Consider the following 24,486-nt stretch of genomic DNA (forward strand, 5'->3'; position numbering starts at 1 on the left):
TGGGCCTCCGCTGGCCTTGTTGCAGATCACCTCCCAGAACTTTGGGATACAGTGTTGACAATCTTGGCCTGGCCTCCAGGGAGAGGCCAAGGGAGACCACTCTCAGTCCCTGCCCAGCCCCATACCTGGGCAAAGCCGCCTCCTCCACACCCAAGGAATCACTGACACAGGACCCGTGTCTGTGTAGCCCACTGTCCTGAGGATCTGAAGATATCGCAAGGCTTCACGCCATGGAAAAGGACAGTTTAAAATTCAACATCTGATCTCAGGATTCCTAAAGGCCACAGAGCCCCTTGGTAAGTGCCTTACCTGTGCTTTGGGCCTATGTCCTATCATCTTGCTGAGGTCAGCTTCCTCCTTATAGGTGTCCCTTCTTCCAGCTCGTACCAACGTGCCACCCTCAGTCTCAATCCCTAAACTTTAAAATCCCTTAAGGGATTAGCACACTCCTTTTGTCTAGCTATCCTTATCGTTCATTTGACCATTTATTTATTATTTATTTATGGCTGCGTTGGGTCTTCGTTGCTGGGCGGGGGCTTTCTCTAGTTGCGGGAGGGCTCGAACCAGGGTCCCCTGCATTGGCAGGCGGATTCCTAACCACTGCGCCACCAGGGAAGCCCCTGACCATTTCTTAATTTGACTCCTTTGCTCACCACAAACAGTTCTTGCTGAGCTCTGTCTTTCCTGTGTCTGGCATTGATTAGGACTCAAATATGTCTTAAGTAAGTGGATGATTCCATAACATCCACTGCTCTGATGTCTGTAAGCATCGTGAGGATAGAGTGAGGGGGCGGGTCACAGAGCCCATGCCACTGTAGAGAAGATGGATTAGGGACAGTGGTGTGTTCAAGCTGGCTTACACCAGAGAGTCACTTGTTAGCATGTCTTCCCAACTCCATGATCAGTGATCTTATGTTTGTGGCTTGACATTGGATACGGTGAGATTATTTACACCATGAAATTGGAAAACACTACAAATCAGTGCTTTGTAGCAACAACCCCAAGAGCTGGTTGTTAAACACTAACCAGCAAGCACTGATTTAGGGCAATGAAAACATGTAGAAACAAGCCTATGTAGAACAAGACCTGTGGTAAGTGAAATTAAAAAGTCAGGGTTGGAGGAACTTATCACTCTGGGGTTGTAGTGCTCAGTGACAGGGTTTTAAGTTACCCTGGACTTTTTCCCAGATTTGAGAAGGCTCGGTGTACTGGGGCCCGGCATTAGGGAAAGGAGCAGAGCCTTCAACACCAGCTCCAACTAGCAAAAGTGAAGGACAGCAGGGGGCACCTGGATTTGAACCAGGGACCTCTTGATCTGCAGTCAAATGCTCTACCCCTGAGCTACACCCCCTGACGTAGGTACAGGCCTTAGTACTACCTTATACCTGTGCAGCCATGCCCAACATTCCTATAAATCTTTGCCACAGATACTCATCACGCTGGGCCTGCTGAAAGCGGCCAAGCTGGCCTCACTTTAATTTTATTTCCTTGATGCAAAATAAGAAACAGTTTCCCCCTCCCTGTAGCCACCTCCCTGCTCTTTCTGGAAAAGCACTGACACAGATATTTATAGCAGGAAGAGACTTCAGGGTCGCTAGTCTGTGCCCTTCGCAGTGGGATCTGAAAACAGAGATTCAGGATTACTGGTCCCCCCAAGCACACACAGATCCTTACAGATACGCTCAGGACCTTAATCCATCCTCCTGACTTTGGGTTCAGGACCCTGTAATTAAACCAATGACTCTCTCATCTTCCTCTTGTCCCTATCTTCCATTCATCAGAAAATGTAAAGACTACATAATGGGAGCCTCTGAAGAAATTACTCGGGACCATCAAGGGGGCTAGAATGTGGGCTTAGCGGAGCAGAGTGCCATGCAGCTCAAGAACAACAGGGAAAAGCTAATGGGGACACTAGCATTTGATCTGGTGCGTGGACTGCACCCTTTGGGCCAGTCCTCAGATTTCCTGTGCTTAGGAATCATCTTGGGAGCTTGTCAAACATGCAGATGCGATCTGGGGTTAGGAACAAGCTCCTCATAGAGGGTCGGGAGACCCCACTTTGAGGAACACCTGCCACAGATCTACATCGGCTTCTTCTGCGCCACCTGCAGGAAGACTTAGGTACTGAAACACCCAAGAAGGGGATGGGTTAGGAATTGTATCACTGGCCGCAGGGTCAGCCAGAGCTGGTGGGAAGAGGCAGGATGAAAACCAAGGACCACGATCAGACTGTTCATCCTCTGAAATCTGTTCTAGACCCGTGGTTCTTAATTTTAGGGTGCATCAGAATCATCTGGAGGGCTTGTTAAAACAAAGATGACTGGGCTCCCCCTGAAAGTTTCTGATTAGCAAGTTCTCAGGTAATGCTGATGCTGCTGGTCTGGGGCCATGCTTTGAGAACCACTGCTCTAGATCCACACATCTGTGACCAGGCCCTTTCACACTCGCAGTCACACCCAGGGCGCCTGTTCACCATTGCTCCTTCTGTGGGTTTACCGAGCACTGGTGCCTCTACTCCACCAAAGACGTGTGTCCTGAGACCCTCTCCCTTTCCTCCCAGTGCCTGCCGGGAGCCCCGAGGGTGGTCTTCTTTGTCCTGGGTTAGCCCTCTTCCCAGTTTACCATTTAGGAAGCTAAATCTTAAGAAGCTTCTGCCCCCCTCCCCAATATGGGGAAAACTCGTTCAAGCAAGTCAAGGAGCAGACCCACCTCTTCCATCCAGAGCAGCACAATTCGAGCTGAAGATCCCAGTTTGTCTCAGAAAAATCCAGCCCCAGGGGGTTGTGTTATTCCTCCCGTATCACAGATGAGGAAACAGAGGACGAGAGGGTATCTTCGGCCCCACAAAGGAGAGTATCCAGGTTGGAACGTGGAAGCCTGGAGTTCTCTAGAGATGCAGCCACGTCCTTGACTTTGGAGGTTTCTTGGAGCTTTTATTCAACCTTCATCTCTTAGGGTCCTACTGTGTGCTGGGCCCTGTGGTACCCTCAGCAGAAGCTGAGATTTCAGTGCTCTTTGAGGAGAAGAAATGGGCACACATGTGCAACACATGTTTCTGAGCACTTGACCATGAGCTGGAAACTGTGCTGGGCTCCGGGGATACTGGGTGAACGGTATCAGCTCCGGGAAAAGTGGGCAGTTCCATTCTTACTGATAAAATTCCACGCAGCATTTTCTGATCGTCTCTGATGAGAAGAACGTTTCTCCAAGAGGCATTTTACAACTTGACATTTTACAACTGCAGTGCCTCGGTGTTACCTGAGGTTTTTATTTTCTCCCTCTGAGCTCATGTTCACTTTCTCAGACATCTTCGTGAGGAACAGTAGGGAATAAATAAGGTGGATGTGAATTTGAACCAGTGTCCTCTTGATCTGTAGCCAGAAAGTTTTGCCTCTGAGCTACAAGCCCTCGCATGTCAACAACCCCTAGTGGGTACCTTTTACCCTTGACGCCACTTTCAGACTCCAGGAACTCACTGCTGCTTCTGTGTGTCTAAGGAGCAGGAAGCCTTTTGTATGGGTTGAATTGTGCCCCCCAAAAGGTATGCTGAAGTGCTAACCCCGGTACTTGGGAAAGTGACCCATTTAGAAATAGGGCCTTTGCAGATATTATTAGTAATTAGTTAAAATGAGGTTATAGTGGATTAGGGTGGGTCCTAATCCAATGACTCGTGTCCTTATAAAAGGAGAAGAGACGGACACACAAACAGGAAGAGGGCCGTGTGAAGACAGAGACAGAGATTGGAGTCATGCAGCTACAGGACAAGGAACACAGGATTGCCGGCTACCCCCAGGAGCTATCATTTTAACATCCTGGCCACAGAAATGGGAGAAATGGGAGTGAATACACGATTCTGCATTTCCACACTGACAAATATTGGCTGCTAAGAGTGCTTGTGTGAGTTTTTGAAATGAGAGAGGAGATTAAAACATTTCTTCAAAAGGCTGAGAAGACCCATTTCTATGGCCTTGAGGCACAAGTGGAATATCTCAGGTGTACAAATATTTTGACTACCCAGAATCTATCACTCCAGGGCTTTAATACCATGCTTTTTCGTTGTTTGGTTAAGAAGACCTGTTTGTGGAACAATAATTCAATAGTTGTGTTTAGCTGATTCCCTGTCCATGATGATTTTGTTCATTCACGGTAGAGACAGGAACTAATGGTGTGTTACTAGGCATATGTGAAAACCACATCCAAATGCTACAGAAGAATCTAAGGAAATACCTCCCAAAGCCAGAGTGAACTAGAAATACATTCACTGCTCTCTCCCACGTTGGTGTACTCAACTCCCAGGTTTAAGGACCATGTGCTTGTCAACCTCATATCTGAGCGATTGTGGAGAGCAGTCTTTAGTGAGAAATTTGAGTAACCATAGTTATCTGCCAGGATCACCAAACACTTGCCACTATACCTTATGACCTTTAAGTTATCATGACTTAACAGAAATAAGGAATATGAAATGAAATCACCAGATTTGGAAATCTGACCTATGGTTCAAGCTAGCTGTCATTAAGCCAGATAAAGATAATTTGGTGAAAGATTGCAAATGGTATCATGCCTCTCTCCATGGAAACAACCGTTACTCATCTTAAAATATTATATGTTACTTTTTCTTTTGATGAAAACAAATCAATCTATCTTTTTTTAAGAAATAGTATGTGTCTTTTGTGTTAAATCCTTCCCTTCCCTGAGAGTATAAAGATAGTCTCCTTTTTTTTTTTTATGAAAGAAGTGGAAAATTTTATTTGAGCCAAATTTGAGGAATATAACCCGGGAACAGCATCTCGGAAAGTTCCAAGAACTGTTCCTGAAAGTCTCCCTTTTTTTTTTTTTTTTTTTTTTCAGTACGCGGACCTCTCACTGCTGTGGCCTCTCCCGTCGCGGAGCACAGGCTCTGGACGCGCAGGCTCAGCGGCCATGGCTTACGGGCCCATGTGGGATCCTCCCGGACCGGGGCACGAACCGGACTCTCAACCACTGCGCCACCAGGGAAGCCCAAGTCTCCTATTTTTAATTCAAATAATTAAAGATTTTTTTTCACATTTAGGTCTTTAATTCTCTGGAATCTACCTTTCTGCGTGGTGAGGGTTTTTAAGTAGTAGTAGTTGTTGTTGTTGTTGTTTTTAATATGGAAAACCAGTTATTCCAGTACCATTTGTTGAACAATTTGGCCCTTTCCCCGCTCGTTTGTAATTCCACTTTCATCACGTGTCGGAGAACCATCTAGTTATCATCCAACCAGGAAACCTTTGCGAGAGAAAAGGCATGCTATTCATATTGATGCTGGGACCACACGCATCAGCTGGGACTGTCCCAAGCAAATTAGCACATAGAATCACCATATTGGTCAGGGTTGTCCATAGAAACAGAACCACTAGGATGCATATAGTTATATATAGAAATAGAAAGTGATTTATTGTGAGGAATCGGCTCAGTGATTATGGAGTCTGAGAGGTTTCACCATCTGTCTTCTGCAAGCTAGAGGTCCAGGAAAGCAGGTGGTGAAGCTCCATCCAAGCTTGGAGGCCTGAGAACCAAGATAGCCAATAGTGTAAGGTCTGGTCTGAGTCCAGAGGCTGGAGAATCAGGAGCGCTGAGGTCTGAAGGCAGGAGAAAGTGACGTCCCAGTTCAAGCAGAGAGCAGATTCACCCTTCCCCCCACCTTTGTGCTCTGTCCAGCCCCTCCGCGGATTGCATGCTGCCCGCCCTATAGGTGAGGGTGAACTTCTTTGTCTGCGTGTTGATCCGTTTCTTTGTTTAACGTTTATTCATCCATTTATACAACAAATAGTTTTGAGAGCTCAGTAAGCGCCAGACACACAGAAGAAAACAGATGAAGGGTCCACCTTCCCGGAGCTTCCATCGCGGTGAGGGTGACAGATAATTAATAAAAATCTATATTGCTGTAATGCAGGTCATAATAGGGACTGTGAGAAAAACAAAAACAGAGCAAAGGGCTGAAAAATGATGGGGTGCAATTTAAACAAAGCGGCCAGAGGAGGCCTTGCTGCTGAGCAGACTCTGGAAGGAGCAGTGAGTGATGGGAAGGGGCCCCGGCCTGTGTCCAGGGAAAGGTGCCAGGCTCCAAGGTGGAGCGTGTTTGATGCTTTGGCAGAACAGCAAAGACCAGTGTGGCTGGGGGCAAGCGCTGGGAACAAGAAAGGAAGGGGTTGGGGGGAGAAGCAGCCAGGGCCAGCTCCTGCGGGTTCCAAGGAGGATGGACTTGGGATTTCATTCCGAGCAGAGCAGGGAGCTGCCGAACCAAGCGGGACACAGAATCTGACTCACGTTTGAAAAGATCACGTTGGTGCCCAGTGGAAGTAGATGGACGGGGAGAAAGGAGACCTGTCAGGAGAGTGTGACGGTGGCTTTGGTGGGGGACAGACAGTAGGGCCTTGACCGCAAGTCCTGATGGTGTGCGGCCAGATGGGCTCAGATGCTGATACATCCTACCGAAGAGCCGGCATGACTTGCCGTGGGCTTTGGATGCAAAAGGGATGAATTGACAGTGGCTGGCAGGTGGCTGGCAGAGTCGCTGGGAGAATCGTGCCTTTACTTAGCTGGGCAACACAGTTGAGGGGTGGGGAGCAGGTTAAGGGTGAGAACTAATAATTTCCTCTTGCCCATGTTTGGTTTGAGAAGCGTACAGGATCTCTAAATGAAGATATCAAGTAGCAGACCCTAGCTCAGGAGAGAAGGTACCACAGGGGAGTCATCCTTCAACTTTGCATTCTCCTATTTCTCCCCGGGTTCACCTCCCTTCTTTCTCCTTCTGTGAGGCTCTGCTCCAATAAATGCTCTTGGTTCTGCACATCTGAAATGTCTTTATTTTGTCCTCTTGCTTGAATGTTAGTTTACCTGGGTTCAGAATTCTAGATTGGAAGTTATTTTTCTTCATATCTAAAAAATATTTATTTTATAATGTTATAAAATGTCAGTAAAGACAACTTTATTATTCAATTGCACTTCTCACCAAAGCATCAAATTTTTAGAAAATTTTGAAATACATTGTTCATGTGTATAAAAGGATATGTTTATCGGTGCTTAGTACTTCGGATTATAATTCTTAGCTACAACACATTTTTTAAGTAACACACAAATAGTAAGGGAAGAAAGTACATAATTTAGAAACAATGAGAAAATATACATTTTGAACAGTCCTTAGTAACTATGAATATCCTGGGTTTAATTCAGAATATTTATGTTTTTTAAAACCCTGTACAGCTGTACGCCTGAAACCAACACATTGTAAATCAAGTCTACTCCAATATAAATTTTTTTAAAAAATACCTACATTTAACAGTGCAAACAGTACATTTGAGGCTGCAGAGATTGGAGATATGGTTTGAGTTTTTTACTTCCTTGGGGGAAAAAATGTGTTTTTTCCCTGCTAAAATATTGGGTTGTCCAAAACATTAGTTTGTAACATCTTATGGAGAAACCTGAACAAACGTTTTGGCCAACCCAATACATATCTGTCAGAGCTATTTAATTTTACTTTATTTATGTCTATATTTTCACTTATACAGGTTTTAGAAATAACATTTTCCTAATTATAATAAAGCAATAAAAATGTATAAATCCACAGGACAAAAAGCAGATGGATGAGGGATAATTAGTTTCACACAGAAGAAAAAAGGAAACAAACAAACAGCTGACATTCAGTCTGTAGAGGAATCGTCCAACAAGAAGGAAGCACTTTTGTGGGAAATGAAGGGGAGGTTGGAGACCAGAGGGCGTCGCTGAGGGATGCAGTTCTGCAGGTTCTCACCAGCTCGCCGAGAACGGCCGATAATTGCAGTGTACAGCATACCTGGATATTGAGACATACTGACATGATGCAAGTTAAGAACCTGGAATCTGTGGTGGGGGTATAGCTCAGGGGTAGAGCATTTGACTGCAGATCAAGAGGTCCCCGGTTCAAATCCGGGTGCCCCCTGTCAGTTTTCTTTCCATCCTGCATCCACACAGGTGGTCACTGTAGACCTCCTCGGTACCGACACCCGCCCCTTGTTACATAGCTCTCTAAATTTGGCTACTTTCCTCTAGAGGGGCTTAGCAGACAGGACAGGAGAGGGGAGAAAAGGCAGGAAAGGTCATCTTCTGACTCAGGAAATGGTTGGAAGTTTTCCTCATCCAGAATTAGAAGTTTTGTCTTGATCCGAGGAGAAACGTATGTGCTAGGTCAGTTCTCCCATTTACTATTTCTCTTTTCAAGTGAGTTGATAGGCAGGAAGGTCCAGGGAGCCGACTGAATTAGCAGTTGTGCCCCAGAGACCCTAAGGAGGGATCTGGATACCCTTTATTTTAAAAACAACACATACTCTGCTCTTCCTCCCACCTCTTCCTACCCTGCAAGCACTAGCCGATCGGACAGACACGTTTGGGGGAAGACGATACTGGATGATTCTAAAGGGCATTTTGCCTAAACGTGTATGATTATCAAAGCCAGTGCCCTTTGCAGGGGCCTGAGAAGCTGCCAGGTGGGCAAGGAGGGAGACGGTGGGAAGGAGACCTGGTGGGCAAGGTGTTCATCTGCCATGGGGCAGACCCCCGGCTTCGTGGAAGGCCACGAATACCCAGGTGGCTGGCTGAGTTGCAGATCCAGATAGCATTATGGGTGGAAGATGCTTCTTAGATAATAACAGCTCATAGGTAGATCATTTAAACATGGATCACGGGGCCTCTAATTCATAATCCAGGTAGTCCTACCTGCTATCACTTTAAAAAAAATTAACAGACATTGTTTTTTAGAGCAGTTTTAGGTTTACAGAAAAATGGAGCAGTAAGTATAGAGAGTTCCCCTCTACCCCTCACCTCAGCTGCCGCCTCCCGGTGGCCCCATCATTAACATTTTACAATAGTGTGACATTTGATAAAAATGGTGAATGAATATTGATACATTATTATTAACCGAAGTCCATGGTTTACATTAAGGTTCATTCTTTGTGTTGTACAGTTTTGTAGAGTTTTGTGGGTTTTTGGCAAATGCATAACGTCATGTACCCACAATTGAAATACCACACAGAATAGTGTCACTGCCCTAAAAATTCCCCCTGCTATACTTATGAGGAATAACCCCCTCTGTGTACCTGCCTGCCAGCCTCTCTCCCTCCGCAACAAATCCCTAGCAACCACTGATCCTGGAGCGTGCAGTGTCTGCGCCTGGAGGACGTAGGGGCCAGACCTCTGGGCAGAGGCAAGCCGAGGCTGGCAGGCAGGTACACAGAGGGGGTTGGGGGCCTGGGAGTGGGGTTGGGGGTCGGGTATGGAGGTGGTCACCAGCCCAGCGAGGTCACCGAGGGACTTCATTCTCTGGGCGTGTGCCTGGGGCAGAGCACACCAGGTGTCCTTACACAGCTGCACCACCGCCCAACCTGCAACAGGAGCCAGAGCGAGAAGACCCCTTTCTCCTGCAGTGTCCCTCCTGCGCCCTCTACTGACAACTGTTAACATTGCGCTCACTTAAAGGAGAAATGCTTAAAGAATCCAGTCCGTTATCCCACAGCAGGTACAGAAGGGTGAATTTGGAGCTACCAGTCAATAAATTGATAACTGGCACGCCATGTGATGTGTTTTGGCCAACAGGATGTTGGTAGATATGATACAAGCAGGGCCTTGAGATCTACTTGCAAGTTTGGGCTTACCCTCTGGGACTTCCACTCTTACCCTGAGATGTGCTGGCCCAGTAAGGTTCTCTCCTTCAGCCTGGGCCCCAACATGAACACACAAGGCCCAGCCCTGAGCCCAATTCACTGAGAGGAGCTAAGGCCAACTAGACCCACAGCTTGAGGCCACCCACCCGGCCAAGCCCAGCCTAGACCAGCCGATTCAAATTCAACCTGCAAACCCATGGGCGTGACAATAAATGCTTATCATTGTGTGTTAGTGGTGGGGGGGGGGGCTTGTTAAGCAACATTATTGTGAATAAGACTGGCAGATACTGAAATCGGTATCTAGGAGGAGGCTCTGGCTGTACCCAAATGTAGAAGGGAGCATGGAAGTTTCTTTTGCATACCCATGTGCTTCCTATTTTGTTCAGTCTTTGAATGTAGATGTTTATTGAGGTAAGTCTGTTCCTGTACTGTCACTGGATTTGGCATATGTGAGGGGTGGATAACTTATCTTTTAAGTTCATATGTTTCCAGATCAAGGGATCTTATGTAGATCCTGGACTCTGACTGCCTGAGGCTCTGGGGACTTGGGATAAAGCTGAGTATATTTTGCACGTGGGAGAGATGTAAATAATTATGACCGAGAGGGCAGACGGTGATAGATTAAACAGTTAGCCCCAGTTCTTCACTTATTCTATCTGTGCCCTTTGCCACAAGACTTTTCAGATCCTCCCATTAGAAGTGGGACATATTTCCCTGCCTTTGATATACGGCTTGGTCCTGTGACTGGCTTTGACTGATGGGATGTTAGCTCACGTGATACAAGCAGAGGCCTGCAACCTGCTTGCATGTTGGGCTCGCCTTTTTGAGTTTCTGCCCATAAATCTCTCTCATTCCCACTTCATCACTTTTCCATGCATTGCATCCTCTCTTTAGGTTGCTTTTTGCATCTGACACTGGAAGGATGCAGCAAATGGAGAGGGAAGAGGAAGAAGAGAAGAGATAAAGGAGGCGGTTCTCCTGCCCAATATGTTTAGTGCAAAGAAGCCCTTAAGCATAACTGTGGATTCTAGCTGTGACTTGGTCATTAATCTGTTGTGTTTTGTTTGGCCATGATTTTAATTACTACTGTCATTTTTGTCAGATCTGTACCATGAAGATTAAATCAATAGCTCCAAAGCTATCTGTGAGTCAGAATCATTAGGAGCTTGTTAGAGGCACTCACTGTCCCCTCGTCCCCTTCCCAGAGAGTCTGGTTTAGGGATTCTCAGGTGGGGCCCAAGAGCACTTACCTTTGCCCAGCCCTGCCTTTTCCACTGTAACCTCAAAGAGTCTGTTGAGTAGCCAATGCTTCGAGTCCTGTTCTTCTAGATGGGTCGGAAGGATGTTCCAGCTGCAAACCTCAGTGAGTTCAACGCCAGTGCCTTCAGCCAGGGGAAGGGGGTGGGCACAGTGAGAAGAGCATCCCTTTGCAGGGGTGTGGGATGGAAGAGCAGTAGCAAGTACACATCTCAAAACGTGACACCCAGGGTGTGGCTCTGCAGGTTTAGGGTGCTTATTAAACATAGGTGAGTAGGTGAAGGTATAGCTCAGGGGAAGAGCATTTGACTGCAGATCAAGAGGTCCCTGGTTCAAGTCCAGGTGCCCCCTGCCCAAAATTGCTTTTACTCACTGAACACAAGGTTCTACCTCCAGCTTTTTCCACCACACTGATTCAGCCTGCAAAGGGAAGAAGCAGTGCAAGTCTTCACCAGAACCCCTCCCCTGACACCTGCAGCTCTAGATGAACCCGATTTCTTCAAGGAGGAGTCAGTTCTCATAGGTCTCGTAGTGAACGTTTATTCCCTTTTCTTTTTTCATTTTTTGCCCAGCATGTGAATCCTTTTAACTCCTTTTCTGGGGAATTCACAATTGTCTCAGTCTTGGAGGAAGACAGGAACCTGTCTGTGGCTGAGGTAGACAAAAATGCCAGGAGAAAGAGAGAGGGATTGATTTTCTTTTAATTTAATTTTATTTATTTTTTTATATGGCAGGTTCTTATTAGTTATCTCTTTTATACATATTAGTGTATATATGTCAATCCCAATCTCCCAACCCATCCCCCCACCACCCCCGCCCCGCCACTTTCCCCCCTTGGTGTCCATACGTTTGTTGAGAGAGACTGATTTGAAGGAATCGGCTCACATGACATTGAGGGCTCTGGCAAGTCTTAATCTTGCAGGTCAGCAGGCTGGAGACCCAGGGAAGAGTTGACATTGCAGTTTGAGTCCGAAGGCTGTCTGGAGGCAGAATTCCCTATTTCTCAGGGGACTTCAGTCTTTTTCTCTTAAGGCTTTCAACTGATTGCATGGGGCCCGTCCACATTATGGACGGTCACCTGCTTTACTCAGAGTCTACTGATGTAAATGTAAATCACATCTAAAAAAATATCTTCATGGCAACGTCTAGATTAGGATTTGACCGAATATCTGGGTACCAGAGCCTAAACAAGTTGACACATAAAATTAACCAGCACAGTTGGTAATGCCTTAAGCTTGGCCAACTATAGGCCCATCAATAAGACTATGAATGTAGAATAAATCACACCTAGAAGTAGGAGAACTTGGAATTCATTCTGGAGGTGGCAGAGGTGTGGCAAGGACAGTGAGGCCATTGGCTGCAGCCAGTATCCATTGTGGTGGCAACAATGGCTCCCTTACCAGGACCTGCTGAAATCCTGCCCACTTTAGGAGCATCTTATAAGGGAAGATCTTCTGGCCTCCTTTCAGTGCTCTGAGCTCCTTGCCATCCTGGCAAGACTGCCTTCTGTGTTTCCCTTAGCCTGGGATGGCCTCTTCTTTAATCAAAGTGTCCTGATTGGTACCAGGAATGAGTAATAGGAAAAAGACCCTCAGAGAAAAGATGGGAATGTGGTTTGATCCTGGCCTTATTGGACCTGAAGATAATGAAAATCTAGGTAGTTGAGGGGATGCAAATCTAGGAGCCCATATGATATAGTAGAAAAAGCTGAGTGAATATTTGCCTCCTGTTTCCAAGGGATCAAGTCGAGTTCCCATGGAATACTAGAAGTGGCTTCAGGCCTGGATGGCCGATCCTAGCAGTTTAGTAACTAGTTTTTGTTTGTTTGTTTGCGGGTACGCGGCCTCACAGTTGTGGCCTCTCCCGTTGCGGAGCACAGGCTCCGGACGCGCAGGCCCAGCGGCCATGGCTCACGGGCCCAGCCACCTCGTGGCATGTGAGATCTTCCCCGACCGTGGCACGAACCCGTGTCCTCTACATCAGCAGGCGGACTCTCAACCACTGCACCACCAGGGAAGCCCATCCTAGCAGTTTAAAAGAAAGTGAATCATAAGCTCAAGTGTCACTCTGTATGGACTGAAACCCGGGACTTTCTCTGACTGTATTGGGATCATCTCTTACCTCCGGTCACACAACCTGAAATAGCTGAAAACGGAAGCTGCTCCTGAGGGTTGCCAAACGTTAATGTCAGTGGAATCTACAGCTTTCAGCAGTCTCCTTGCTGAAAATAGGTCTGTGGTTCAGAAAGGGTGGGACTTCAGGAATTACAGTGTGGATGTAGATATAGATCGGATACAGAGTAGATACAGGGTGGGAAGGAGGGAGCCTCAGTACCAACTACAAGCCATGGCTTTACGAGCAGTGCCTTCAGCCTGGAATCCGAGACGGCTGCAAGATAGTGGGGAAAAGAGGTGGTGGGGCACCCAAGGGAGCAGCCTGTGGGAAGGAGAGGCGAATTATCGGACGCAAGAGGGTTCGTTAGCAGTGAGATCAGTCAGCCAGATCTACAGAGATGAGACCACGCAGTGTTTATCAAACCTGACCATACATTCAAACTATTTGAGAACTTGTTAAAAATTCAGATTCCCTAGGGATCCTGATACACTATATCTGACGGGCACAGCCTCCTGTTCATCCCTTCTAAACTCCAAAGACTGAGAGACAGCCAAAGTTTATGGGAACCACTCTTCACGATGATGCTAAAGACACTTCCAGCTGTAGATACCAAAGCTGGTGCCTCAGCCAGGGAGCAACGTTAAACCATTGGCAGCTCGATATTGGCCATGGTGGGAGTATTTGCAACTTGGCAAATACTACAAATCAAACACTACTGATTGTCTTTTCTTTCTCCTTGAGCTGATTTACCAGTGTTTCCCTCTGTAAGGCTACAGGCATAGATAGCTGCCAGGTCCGGGGGCTGCGGGAAACGGAGCAGGAGGGCCCAATTCACCAGGGCACACCCGACAAGCAAGCAGAGGTCTTAGTGTTGAAGTTCAGGACTTGGTCCAGGAGATGAAAATGCGCTCATCAGATGAGATTCGTTCTTCTTGCTCAGGAAAGCAGGTCATGCCATCCCGGGTTCAAATCCGGACTCTGAGTGTTGCGATTCCAGTTTCCTTTCACAGGCTGATCTACAGGAAGATCAGATCAGATCAGATCTACAGGAAGGCTCCTCTGCGCTCCTGCAGCCCCAGGTGACTTCCATAATCCATATCCCCACTCACGTGGGCTGTGGGGAACGTTTCCTTTTATTGACGCACAGCATCTGAACCCTATCACATGTTTGGGGAATATGCAATTACATGAATTTTACTGAAAGGCATACCCTCATTTCTTACTCCATAAGCCAAAAATACTAGACACTTGGTCTCCCACTGTCTGGTAGTGAGGACTCGGGCAAGTGCCCTCAGCATAGCCACCGCAGACTTTGGACATTGAGTGAAACACAGAAGCAGGAGGAGTTGAGATTTCCGTCGGGTGACATGGCATCGGCTCCGGTCTTACCCTTCTTCACAGACTGGGCCTCTGTGCAATCTTGGTTCCCCTTGGAGCCCATCGAGTGTCTACACCTCTTTCCCTTCGGTGTCATGAACTACCTGACAAGTGCTGCCTCATCTGTTTCAAAATTAGTTTCTGGTTTTGCACCCAAATTTCCTACCTGGTACATAAATTGGTGTTAGGAGTGGGTTTCAGGCAACACAGCCTCATGAAAATGGTATTAATTACCCAGACTAGTTAAAACTACAGTTAGGGGAAATCCAATTAGTTCTTCAGGCCTGGGAATCTGTCATAACTTATATTCCACCCTGGCACGATGGGAAAGTAAATTATCGCTAGTGGCCATCAGGAATGCAGTGCCTATGGGGTAAGGCTTCCGGATACCTTTGTGCTTCTTATCATTGAACTGGAAGCTGACTGACGCTAAAGGCACGAAAGGAGTCTAGAAAAACAATGAAAATCCCAATGAGAAGAATCAAAATCTCTTCTCTCTAGCAGCCATATGATTTAGCAGAAAACCAAAGGCAGTGTTTGATGCTGCAAGACTGCTGAATGACAACGTCAGTTTAATTCACAGCCTCCCCGGTGTGAAAGCTTAGGGCTCTTATGTGGAAAGAGATCCCAGAGTTGTCATGAGGCTTCACGAGAAGATTTGTAGAACCCCGAAAACACCTCACCACAACAACTTCGGAACCTCCTTTGTCAGCTGAAGAAGCCCCTCCTTCTCTCCTGTGGATACGGTTCCTGCTTTACCTCCTCTCTCACCTCGCCCCCCGCCCCGCCTCCTCTTTTTCTTTTGAGCTATAACTTGAGAAAATCCCACCATACCCTGGAGAGCCAATTAAAAAGTCCCCCTTGCAGGTGAAGGCTTAAACGCAAAAATAATCACAAGACTCGGCTGATTTATAACAACAAAAGTCTAGGGAATGTGTGTGGAAATGAATTCTTGACGGCTTTTGGACGAGAAGGAAAAATCTAGTGTTAAACTCTGCCGAACTCTGGATCCAGTGTCCTACTTTGAAGCGTTGTCATAATTTTGATTGTTTGCTCAACTCGTTCATCAAAACCAGGAATCAAAGTTGTTCAAGGATAGATGAAATGGAGATGCCAGAAAATTCTTGAAGACTATATCTAAAGACTTGAAGGGATTGGAAAGGTGGCATGTACTGATGAGGCGTGACATGCCCCCACTCTCACCACAAAGCTTCAACCAACACAAGGGTTAGAAGACAGCCCCAACCATACAACCTTAAAAAGGCATTATTTACTAGAGTTTTCGCATCTTTGAAAACCATTTGCATCACGTGTCTTTGTAGACTGGGAATGTTGGTGAGAGATGCTGTCATTGAGATACGTCCTCTAATTTGAATTAAGGATGGAGGTTCTTAGTGGAAGGGGCTAAAGTGTGCCCTTGATCACCACACCACACGCTGGCGGGAAGTGACTGCCTTGACAGCCTGTAGGTCCACAGCCTTGATCCAAAGGGTCCCTGTGGAGTTCTTAGGACCTACCCAGAATGCACATCTCTGCAGCTCATTTTTCCATTTTCACAAACAACACTGCGATGTCCAACCATGTACATGCAACTTTGCACACCCATATGAATAAAACAAAGGCATGAATTTGTCTTTTGATTACCCAATAGCCTTCCAGCAAAGATACATCAATTACGTTCTCACCAGCCCTGTTTGGAAACTACCCACCAACTTTTTAAGAATTACAGTAATTTTGGCATGAAAGAAAGACCAATGCAGGCATATGCGTGCTGTTACATCCCCAGTTCTTATCTTTACAGAACAGGACGGAGAACATTGTTAAGGGAGAAATGCAGCCTGAATAGGATGACAGCTGAAAGTAGCTGGAAATTGACTCAACCACCATAGCAGCAAAAGTTGGATCCCCCAGCCTTGGGCTATATATTATTAAGTTTGGAAGAAGAGAAACCAGACTGTTACCAGCAGTTAGTTTACTTGTGAGATTAATTTTTATTTTCTTACTGATGCTTAATTGTGTTTTTAAATTTTTCTATATGTTTTTTAGTCAACAAATGTTTGTTGAAAATCTGTAATGTACTCAACAACAGGCAAGGCACTGATGCAAGGTATTCTTAAAAGAAGCAAATGTTTCCTTTCTTCCCTCCCCCCTCCTCCTCTCCTTCTTCCTCCTTCTTCTTCTTTTCACCATACAGAACTTATCCGTGTTATAAGAATAATGGAGTCCCTTTCCTAACAGGACTTTTCCAGGGTCCTCCATGGCCCCCTGGGTGGCAGCCATCCGATGTTTTAGCTGTTAAGAAGGGTCAGGTAGTGACATCACCGCCACGTATCTGCTGGAGGAAAGGAGCCCATCCTTCCGTGGGGGGTGGTCTGTCCTGTTGTGGGGCAAGGCTTGGCAAGGAGGGTCCCAAAGGGCCAGGCTTGGCACCGCTGCAGCTGTGCCCACCTGCTGGTCTGGGGCCTCCTGCGGGAACCGGGGCTGCATTTGGGCCTCGCGTGGAGGCTGCAGTCTTTGTGGCCATATACCTGCCCTGATGTCCACCAAGTCTCTGGAGACTCTGCCAAGGTCATGGGCTTGAGGGGAAAAGACCACAGAGGATGAGCTGGTAGAGGGAGCCAAAGTCCCTGCCGTGTTTCTAGAGGGGACGGTGAGGTGGCCCCAGGTGGGCGCTGAGGAAGGGAAACCTCAGAGGAGGCTTCTGGGTTCCCACAAGGCACAGGGGAGCATGAGGTCATAGCCAGAAAAGGGTGAGTTTGCGGTGAGACCTGTCTGCCAGGTGCCCAGGGGCAGACTAGGGGTGACTAGGAATGCCAGTGTGCTCTTGCTGGGGGGGCGGGTGGCGTGCACTGGTGAACAGTACTAGACCACACGCCCCCCAGGGAGGGGCTACAGCTCTGCAGATCAGGAGGTCCCTGGTTCAAATCCCGGTGCCCCCTAATGAGCCTCCTTTTATCCCCTGAAACAGCTGCTGTCCCCCCCACACTGAAATCTCTAGGAGGACAGAAGAGAGAAGAGGTGGGCTCAGGACCCCTTGGTCACAGCCCTTCCTTTGTCACAAACCCAGATGGTTTGGTCCGTCACCCAACCCCACTGTGCTGGTCAGTCCCTTTCCCATGGCTTCAGGTGGACTTTTGAATTATTCCTTGTCAGCCCAGCACTGGAACGTCCTTCTTCTGTTTTAGCAGAAGAAGCTTCTGGGCACTCAAATGAGGGCCCAGTAGGAAAAGGAGCTTATGGTCAGGAGAGGGTGGGTCAGCCAGGCCATGGGGCCAACCAGGGAGAAATGGAAATGACTGGGGTGCTGGAGGACCCCTCCCTGGAGAGGCCACAACCATGAGATGGTGTCACTTAGGAAAGGGTTTGAAGTGGGCTCCTGGAGCAGGGGAGGAGCCTCTGACTGCAGGTGAACAGGTGTGTGGTTCAGATTTTCAGGCCCCTGCAAGCTTATCTCATTTAGTACCAGACACCGGGTAGAAACCTTTCAGGTCGTCTCTTGGGAAGGCCTATCTCCCTCCACCCAGTCAGGGCTTGGCCATGGGAGTGGGAAGCAGATGAAGTCAGCCAGGTCGTGCCTTGCCCCAGGGCTGGGGGAACAGGAAGAACCTGAGACTAGCCCTGTGGATCTGGCCTCAACCCTATTATTAATCAGGTGTGTGTGCTTGGACGTGTCTCTTAATTAAAAAGGCCATAATTTTCAACCCTATAATATGGGGCCCAAAACTAAATTGGTGGTTCCTAATTTTCACTTTCCTTTGGGATCTTCTCAGGAGTTTGTTAAAAATAGAGTCCTTTGGTCTCACTCCCAACCCTTCTAATTCAGGAGGTCCAACCTGGAGCCTTGAACTTCCTTTCCATGAAAGCCCTTCCTGCTCTCACCACCTCACCTGCCTGTGTGTGGTGGGCAGCCCAGTTGGGGGACTGTGGCCTTAGTTTAGTTCAGAGACCCTCCACCGGTACATCCATGGCTTTTACACTGATGTCCTTGGCCCTGAATGGCTGGGCGTGGGCAGAGGCTTGTGCAGAAGCGGGTGGCGAGCAGGGATGCCTTCTGTGTGCGGTAGAGCAGGTCTCGTGGACTCATTAGACAGAGGTGCTGCACAGAGTCTGAAGGAGTTCTGAATATAATTACAGAGGTCAGAGGTCTTCATTAGGCAGGAATGAGATGAGCTTTTAAGGACAGATGCTTCTTACCTGTTTCTTATTTTTACATTTTCACTGATTTGGGAATATAATTCCAGCTTCCTTTCCCTGGCCGGAGCCAATGATTCTGCATGGAGGAGAAAGAACCAAGAGGCAGAGAGGGTCAGGCCGGCCCTTCCCCCACCCCTCGCTCCTTGGCATTAGTTCTTCCCCAGACCCTGGTCCTGTTCTTCCCCAGACCCTGGTCTGGGTCTGTGAGTCTGGAGTAGACCCAGTGGGAGCGTTAGGACCTGGGGACATGGAGCCTAAGTCCAGGACCTCTGACCTGCAGCCTAGCATGAGGGGCTCAGGAAGCTAAGCAGCTACCCCACTGCAGGAGTACAAGGGCTCCTCTAGGTTCATGTACTTCAGGTTATAACCCGTGGGGGTGCAATGAAGACACACCAGCCCCCTCCGTGGAGAAGGTGTGGATCTGTGAAAGCTGAAATCTCTGGCTGGAGCTGAGGAAAACCCAGAAGGGTTGGAGGAGGCAGGGGTCTGTGCCTTGTAAACTTTAATTTTCCTGTAAGTCACCTGAAGGTGTATCTTTGAATTTCAGATTGGGTCTGCACTTTCTGAGGAGTTGTGAGTCAAAGAGTTTTAGTCTTTCTCTTTCTTCTCCAGGTGCCCTGGCCTAGGGAGGGGGAAACAGGTAATGCCAGACCCACTCTGGGATTAAAAGTGAGACAAGGGCTTCCCTGGTGGTGCAGTGGTTGAGTCTGCCTGCCGATGCAGGAGACACGGGTTCGTGCCCCGGTCCGGGAAGGTCCCACATGCCGCGGAGCGGCTGGGCCCGTGAGCCATGGTTGCTGAGCCTGCGCGTCCAGAGCCTGTGCTCCGCAACAGGAGAGGCCACAACAGTGAGAGGCCCGTGTACCACAAAAAAAAAAAAAAAAAAAAAAGTGAGACAAAGCAGGGGGCGCCCGGATTTGAACCGGGGACCTCTTGATCTGCAGTCAAATGCTCTACCCCTGAGCTACACCCCCAGGCCTGACAGAGTGGTGTAATTAATGCCTTTTACCTGTGTTGACACACCCAGACTCAGTCTTGCTGGTTGGGATGTCCTGGTCAGCTCTGCTTCTTTGAACCCTGGCCTCCCACCTTCCAGGGACCAGCCCTTCTTCCCTCATCACTTCTATGTGCATCTGGCTGAGGACCCCCTGGTAGCCTGGTTGACCTTTAAAGGTGGGGAGACCTTTCAAATCATCCAGATAATCCTCTTTGGTAATGAGTCATTGAGCATCTACTGTGTGTCAGGCGCACTGGGATGGTGACATAACTGTGACTAGGCGACGGTGCCTTCTCCTGCCTGAAAGAAGGTTCAGAGCCCATGTCCAAGGGTTATTTAATGACATAGAATAATGTTCGTCAAGTGAAAAGGCAGTTACAGAACAGTCTGTCAGGAGTTATAGATGATTTCAGCTTTTCATGTGTTTTTATGTGTTTTATGTGTTTTTATGTGTTTTATGTGTTTTTATTTCCCTTTTCAACTTTTCTATATTGAGCATGTTGCATTTGTAAAAACAAAAACAAAGTTACGTAGGAAAAATGATACTCTAGGGAGTTCCACTTCTAGGAACTTCTAGGTATCCTTCAGAAATATTCATGAAGGCACAGTGAGGGTGGAGCCTCCCTGCAGCCTTTTTCTGGATTAGCGAGAAACTGGAAACCACCTAAATATCCATCACAGGGAACTGGTTACACACACTGTGGTACAGTCATAGGAATATGATGCAACAGTAAAAGATAAAATCGGTCCGGAGTTCTGTCACAGAAAGATGCTTAAACAATACCATTAAGTGAAAAAAGCAAATTGTATGACATATACATGTATGATATGAGCTCTTTTGGGCTTTTGAAAAGATACTGTGTATGTGTATTATTATGTAATAAAAAGATTATACACACATACAAAGAAACTTACGTATAAACATAGGTGTCTACATGTCCATACATATACATATACACCTATGGAAGGAAATAGACCAGATAGTTAATAATGGCAACCCCAGAGAGTAGGGAGGGGGTTCTTTTATTTTCCAATGTTTGCATGTCCAATAATAACCCAAATGTCTACACGGTTGCAGCCTTCCAGGTCCTGAGTGGGAAAAAAATAAATGAGAGAAAGCACTGCAGATGTTGTCCAGGAAGTCTTTGCCGCCTTCCAGTGGCGGCCACCCCTGCCCTCCCTCTCCCTCAGACCCCAGTCACTTCCCAATCCAAGCCCTTCCTGGTCTCTCCCTAGTCCGTCACCTCTGCCATATTCATTTCAGGCCTTTCTCTTTCTGCGCTGCCGTCACTCTTGTTTCACACACCGGTTTTCCAGCATCCACCCAGCTAGAAAGGCAGGATGTCCTGTGATGTCGGACTGAGGGCAAAGGGCACCCCTGCAGTGGGCCAGGTCAATCCCCTGCCTGAGACCTACACCCAGCAGGTCCCAGACCCCTCGGCCACACCTGCCCCCTCCGCCCTGCCCTCCTGCAGCCTCCCCAGAGGCCTGTCAGACTTAAAGGAACCGGCGCCCAGGTAGACTGAGGGACACCCAAGGAGCAGACTTGGACGTCTGAGAATAATGAGAGGATCGCTCACGTCCCAGCTCAGCTGAGTCTCGCCATAGGTCAATAGGAGGAGGCAGCGCTTTTAAAGGCAGAGAAAGGTTTTTATATTCATACCTGGAGCAAGGTATTCAAGGAAGGGACAGGCCCCAGCTCAGCGATGAAATCATATACACGGCTGACAAGGCCTCCTGGTCAGAGGGAGATGGCTGCACTGGGGAGGAGGGGGGCTATTGGGGAGCCTCCTGAAGGCAAGAAAGAGGCGAAGGCAGCTTCTTCCCAGGCGGAGAAGGAAGCTAAGGCCGCTGTGCCTGAAATGGATACTGACTGCGAGCGCCAGGGGGTGCCCGTCCCCTCCATCTGGGCTTGGACTGTACCTGCCCTAAAAGCACCAGTGCCTGTCCTTGGCAGACGGCTTCACTTACTGAGTCCACCGATGCAAGCAGCCAGCCGGCCTGCAGCTCTCGTTGGAGGGAATACCACAAGGTATCGACTGGAGCGCCGATGGCCACCCTGGCCCAGCCTTTGGACCCACCCGCCTTTTCACCTCCTGCATTATAATTCCCTTATGAAACTGCCCTAACCTTCCGGCAAGGAAAACTGCATAAACCACTCAGCCCAGCGGGCTCTTTGTGGGGAGACTAAAGGGTCGAGGCGGCAGTAGTTGACTTAGGTTCCGGCTGAAAGGCACGTGAGTATCGAGGGCTGCAAGTGGGGACCCCAGACATGGCCACACCAGGGGTGGCGCTCACAAAACCAGAGGCGGTGACGAAGACACAGAGGCCAGGGAAGTGAGAGGATAGCTCGCTATCAAGCAGATTTGCTGCTCCCCCTGCCCCAGCTCCAGAGGCTGGAATGCTGCCTTCTGCAAGGGAGGAGAGGAGACCAGCGCCCGTCTTTTGTAACGGCAAACTCTATAAAGGACAACTTGCCTCCTAGGAGCTAGGAGTGCAGTGAAGACTGGCGCCTGGCGTCCCAACTCGGCAGCGTAGAACATGCCAAGAGCCATCTAGAACTGTCTAGATACTGTCTAGACATAGACTATCTAGAACTATCTAGAGAAGGGGTTGGGAGAATTAGACACACACGGGGCGCATGTAGAGGCAGCGCTGGAAGAGCCACAGCGATGGGTGAGAGTTTCCACAGAAGTAGAAGAGTTTGTGAGGAAGGTAGACAGACCGCAGGCAAAGACCACAAAGGGCCGAGGAATCGTGACTGCGAGGCCAATAGTGGGGTCCATGATGGGTGGGCGGACAGGTGAGCCAGAAGGTAGCTCTGCAATCACGGAAACACAAAAAGATGGAAGAGATTGAGGTCAAAAGGAGAACAATGCACAGTAACAGCAACGACAGGAAGAAGTAAAAACTAGAAGAGGCATCGGAAAGGACTTTTCAGATCAAAGATCTTGAAAGGGAATATTTCCTTTTTTAAAACATTTGAGGGGGTTCCCTGGTGGCGCAGTGGTTGAGAGTCCGCCTGCCGATGCAGGGGACACAGGTTCGTGCCCCGGTCCGGGAAGATCCCACATGCCGCGGAGCGGCTGGGCCCGTGAGCCATGGCCACTGAGCCTGCACATCCGGAGCCTGTGCTCCGCAGAGGGAGAGGCCACAACAGTGAGAGGCCCGCGTACCGCAAAAAAAACAGAAAATTCAAGTCTCTTGTTAACAAAATGAATGAGCTTCAATGAAAGGGAAACTGAAGTGTAGCCCTGAAGCTAAAAGGAGTTTTGTTTTTACAGGCACTTATGTCCTGTGCTGATAAGAGAACTCAGAGGAGACAGAATATTTATAACATGGGGAGTTAGACAAAGAGCTATTCCTCAGCTTATCAAGTTAGACAAAGTCTCAAGGAAGACTGGACTTGACCGTGTTCTGTCTTAAATTGCTTTTTGTCTGTATTGTGTTTTCCTGCCATTCAATGGAAAGACATTAAGACTTTCTTGCTGTCAAATAGTTTTATTACAGAGAAGCTGTTCTTAGGCCATCTGAAGTATAGACTTCTGTGTTTATATAAACCTGGAACATCATGAAATATATTTTAGGTAGTTGTGAGAAAGGTCTTAGAAGATGGTTGGTGCCGGGGATAATAAAATTCACGAAGTGTACTTCTGAATTACATGCTAGAGCTCTGAACCCACGATGAATTCTTAGATCATCTACCAAAATGCTCAGCTGTTTGTTCTCCAAACCATAGAAAGCCATGGCGTTCTTTAGTTCTGAGATAGCTGATATAATTCACTGGTCCCTTCTGCAGAAGTTTACTTTTAAAGCTTGAATGAGACGTAAAATTGTCTTTAATAATTACACAACCTAAACTGACACTTTCGCATGTGGCTATTTCATCCTCCACGAACTCTCTCAGCCCCGTGAGGGCTCATTCCCTGAGAGGCACAGATCCTGGTGGTTTGGCTTGCAAATAGAAGACCAATTCCACCCTGTCCCATGGAGAATGACTGGACTGAGAAAGGGAAAAATTAAGGAAACTATGAAATGCTGAAACAGCAAATTTTCCTGGAAGATGCCATTAAGGTCAAGTTATAAATCATGTCCACATAAGGATGCAGAAGAGGGGAGCCCGAATATAAGATGCTGGGCAGACAGAGCTGGCATGAGGGAACCTGGGTCTGAGAAGGTTCTGGAAGCTCTGCTAAAGCTGGTTTCAACTTAGCTGCAGGCTAGGAGTGCTGGGGGTTGCTTACGATACCTGGGCTCCACCTCAACTACACTGATTTAATTGGTCTGGGGTGAGGCCTGGGAAACGGCATGTTTATAGACTTTTCACGTGATTCTAATTTATATTTAGAGTTAAGAACTGCCAACTACCATAGTAAAGCTTCACCATTTGCTGGTTCTAGGAAAAAAGTCTTTATGTTGATGTCTAGTGGGGAAGAAGAAGTTGAAATGCAGCACCAAAGGTAAAAGTTAAGAATAAGCAGGGGGCACCCAGATTTGAACTGGGGACCTCTTGATCTGCAGTCAAATGCTCTACCCCTGAGCTACACCCCCTTCTGCTATGATGTGACTTAATTAATATTTTTCATCTGTCTAGTCACACCCAGACTCCCCGTAAACCTATGAGTTACCACTTCAGGACGGCCCTCTCTTGGGAACTGCCAGGCCTACTGCAGTGAAAACTCATCAACCTGCCACAGGAAAAGCAACAGGCTCTCTCCTCAAAAGCCCAACAGCCTATGTCCCCCCTCCCACCCACTCCCGCCCCAGCCCACAGCCCCAGGGTGTGGGCAGCAGCCTGGAGAAGCATTGATATTGGCTTACAGAATGGCCTTCAGAGTCGGATGCCTGTGCCCATCATGGTGGGCACCTAAAAAACAGAAACTCGGG

The 24,486-nt window shown here is 47.8% G+C and overlaps 5 non-coding genes across 5 annotated transcripts; 2 read left to right on the forward strand and 3 right to left on the reverse strand.

Moving 5' to 3' along the window:
• Nucleotides 1-1,279: 1,279 nt before the first annotated feature.
• On the reverse strand, nt 1,280-1,351 carry TRNAC-GCA (transfer RNA cysteine (anticodon GCA)). The gene has a single exon. It is a non-coding gene; the product is annotated as a tRNA-Cys (tRNA).
• Nucleotides 1,352-7,870: 6,519 nt separating this feature from the next.
• Nucleotides 7,871-7,942, forward strand: TRNAC-GCA (transfer RNA cysteine (anticodon GCA)). The gene has a single exon. It is a non-coding gene; the product is annotated as a tRNA-Cys (tRNA).
• Nucleotides 7,943-11,195: 3,253 nt separating this feature from the next.
• On the forward strand, nt 11,196-11,267 carry TRNAC-GCA (transfer RNA cysteine (anticodon GCA)). Its single transcript has one exon. It is a non-coding gene; the product is annotated as a tRNA-Cys (tRNA).
• An 8,237-nt stretch (nt 11,268-19,504) lies between these two features.
• On the reverse strand, nt 19,505-19,576 carry TRNAC-GCA (transfer RNA cysteine (anticodon GCA)). The gene has a single exon. It is a non-coding gene; the product is annotated as a tRNA-Cys (tRNA).
• Nucleotides 19,577-24,078: 4,502 nt separating this feature from the next.
• On the reverse strand, nt 24,079-24,150 carry TRNAC-GCA (transfer RNA cysteine (anticodon GCA)). Its single transcript has one exon. It is a non-coding gene; the product is annotated as a tRNA-Cys (tRNA).
• Nucleotides 24,151-24,486: the final 336 nt, after the last annotated feature.

This window comes from Globicephala melas, chromosome 9 (assembly GCF_963455315.2).
Source record: "Globicephala melas chromosome 9, mGloMel1.2, whole genome shotgun sequence".
Lineage (NCBI taxonomy): Eukaryota > Metazoa > Chordata > Mammalia > Artiodactyla > Delphinidae > Globicephala > Globicephala melas.